Below are 3,478 nucleotides of genomic sequence, written 5' to 3'. Positions count from 1 at the left end.
AAATTTCTTCTCAAATTCCCGCATTAACTCTCATGCAGACAGATTTTTGTTCTTCTTCCACACCCACTTCATGAAACTTTGCCTAGTTACTCCTTGAGAATCCTCCAGAAAGTATTCCTCCTGAAGCGCCTTCTTGAAATCCTGCCAATTCGGGCTTGAAGCACCTGAATTTCTTTAATTCGACTCCTAAGTTCCGGCTCAGCAATCAAATGGAGCCCTTCTACTGCGTTCTGATCATCAATTCCATTCTCTTCCATTGCCTGTTCATAGATATTGCAGAATTTGCTAATATCCCGACCTTCAAATTGATGCAATTTCTCGGTAACTTTGTGCCGAGCTTTACGGATACTCTCCTGCAAATTGTATTGTTGTTGAGCAGCTTGCTGTTGTTGCATGTAAGCAGCAAATTGCTGCATCATTTGCTGCATGGCAGCCTCTTGCGGTGTCGACATCCTTCTTCACCACACTGCTCACCCCGGCTCGTTTCGCATTGGGTTCACCAAGAATGTCAGGGGATAATTGGGCGAAAGGTGAGCCGGGAAGGCACCGGTCCCTTGGCTGTGAGAGGTGCGAAAAACAAGGTGTAGCAGATACAATTTACCGACATCAATATTTAAAACAGGCAGTCCATTTAATTCCCAATTAATTGACAAAATCCATGATTAATCGATCACTAATGGAGCTTAAATGCTCTTTACAAGAAGAAATCCTGGCTAAAACCAGGTGCTTAACAAAAAAGTTGATGGAATTCGGCTTACTCTGCCTTCTGCTTCCTGATTTGAATGGTCACTGCTAACGGTTTGAGATTAGGCTTTGTTTTGGCTTACGGCTTGGCTTGAGGGCTTAAGCTTGAAGATTAAGCGAGCTTAAGAGCTTGTAGACATTAATAGGAATTCCGATTAAGCTTAAGAGCTTCTCGAGATTAACTTCCTATGAGGAGGAAGAGGTTAAGAATTTCCGGCTATGGAGGTTCAGAGATGGAGCTTAAGAAGATAGAGCTTAAGAACTCGTATTAAGCTTAAAGCTATGGAGGTTCGGAGATGGAGCTTAAGAAGATGTATTAAGAGCTTAAGAGTATTCCCAGATTTTCTTCCCGTGAGGAGGAAGAGAGCTTAAGTTGATCTCGATTATGAAGGGCTTAAGGGTTTGGAGCTTAAGGAGATATAGCTTAAGAGCATTCAATTTTTGAGGAGGAGGAGAAGAAAAGCTTTTCCCCCGTTTTTGAACCACACGTTCTTCCCTTTTTTTGCATAGGCCTCCTCTTGCTAAAAAAAACCGAGGCACCCATTAGCGATATTGCTAATGGGTCCTTCCCCTTGTGACGTGGCAAGGCCGTGATTGACTAGCACGGAATCGCCCGGGGTTGGTGCCAAATATCTTCGCGCGGTGTTCCTGGTCACTTTTCGCCTCTGCAGCGAGGGCGTCAGAGCATCACACTGCCCGGCGCGACTGATTTCGTCCAAGCACAGCTCGTTCTCCCCTACTGCTACGCCATGACCTTTGTTTTCTTTCCTTGCCTTCACACCCTTTTATAGTTAGGGCGGCCATTGGCCATAGTTTAGTGGGCGGCCGGTTTTATGTGCCCTTGGGCGGCCATTGAGGAGGCCTTTGGGCGGCCCCTTTGGCGGCCGACCTTCATAAGGGCGCCACATTAGGCATACATATCGGCAAATCAATTTGGGCGGCCATTGGCCACGGGTAGACCTTGAAGGAGTACGAGCGAAAGTGCGACGCGAGAGAGAGTGCGAGAAGAAGAGCACGACGATATGGTAAACTCGCTCTATTGTAATGTGTAGAGCATAGTGAGTTCTTATTAGGTTTTAACAAAAGAATATGTGTACATACTTGGCGGCCCGTCCACTTACCTAGGCGACCACATTGGGCTTTATACCCCAACAACCTCCCACTTAAAGTCCAATGTGGTACTTTAAGTGTGAGAGAAGCTACTATACAAGCTAATATACAAGAGATGTAGAGAAGTGATGTACTACCCTACACCTAACTGCTTGCGAAAATGTGCAAAGCTCTCTGAGGGAAGTCCTTTTGTAAGTAGATCAGCAGGATTTTCTGTGGTGTGAACTTTGACAAGCTGAAGTTGCTTATCCTCGAGCATTTCCCTGATGAAATGATACTTCACATCCACATGCTTTGTCTTTGAGTGATAAACTGGATTGCGAGCCAATTGTATAGCACTTTGACCATCACAATATAACACAGGCATCTCTTCTTTGATTCCCAAATCTGTTACTAGTCGATTAAGCCAAATTGATTCTTTGCATGCCTCTGATGCTGCAACATATTCAGCCTCTGTAGTAGACTAAGTAACACAATCTTGTAATCTAGAACGCCATGATACTGCTCCACCAGCCAATGTAAAGACATACCCTGACGTAGACCTTCGGTTGTCTAAGTCACCTGCATAATCTGAGTCTGTAAAACCCTTTACACTTAGCTCCTGACTCCCATAGCATATACGCATACTCTTTGTAGCTTTCAGGTATCTCAATATTCCTTTCACTGCCTCCCAATGTTTCTTGCTTGGGTTTGACATGTATCGACTTACTACTCCCATTGCAAATGCAATGTCTGGGCGAGTAGCAATCATTGCATACATCAAACTACCCACTGCAGAAGCATATGGAATCTTATCCATTTCAGTCTGTTCTTCCTCAGACACGGGACAATCTTGTTTGCTAAGTTTCACATATGGTGGCAATGGAACACTCAGTGCCTTTCCCTCTCCATATTGAAACGTTGCAAAACCTTGTCAATATACTCTGTTTGAGATAACCAAATCAACTTCTTTGATCTGTCTCTCTCAATGCGCATACCAAGGATATGACTTGCCTCACCCATGTCTTTCATGTCAAATGATTTTACCATCTTTGACTTCAAAGCTGAAATTTCTTCCAAGTGCTTGCCAGCAATCAACATGTCATCCACATACAAAATAAGGATCAGCCAACTCCCATCCTTAGCCTTCTTTGTATATAGACAGTGATCGAACTCACTACGTTTGTAGCCTTGAGAAAGCATAAACTTGTGGAATTTATGGTACCATGCCCTCGGTGATTGTTTTAAGCCATAAAGACTCTTTAACAACTTGCATACCCAATCTTCCTTGCCTTTCTCAACAAACCCTTCTGGCTGCTGCATGTAAATTTTCACATCTAAATCACCATGCAAGAACGTTGTCTTGACATCCATTTGGTGCAACACCAAATCTAATATGGCAACCAATGCAAGCAAACATCTCAATGTAGTCATCTTGACCACCGGAGAGAAGACTTCATCAAATTCAATGCCTTGTTCTTGCTTAAAGCCCTTGGCAACAAGCCTTGCTTTGTACTTTGGCTGACTATCATGAGCGGTGATCTTATACCTGTAAACCCATTTACAAGGTAGAGCCTTTTTGCCCTGTGGTAATTTAACTAGCTTCCATGTCTTGTTTTTATGCAGAGCTGTCATCTCTGACTGC

This window comes from Adiantum capillus-veneris, chromosome 14 (assembly GCF_014529385.1).
Source record: "Adiantum capillus-veneris isolate H3 chromosome 14, ASM1452938v2, whole genome shotgun sequence".
Lineage (NCBI taxonomy): Eukaryota > Viridiplantae > Streptophyta > Polypodiopsida > Polypodiales > Pteridaceae > Adiantum > Adiantum capillus-veneris.
The sequence above is the reverse complement of the archived record's forward strand: the minus strand, read 5'-3'. Positions refer to the sequence as shown.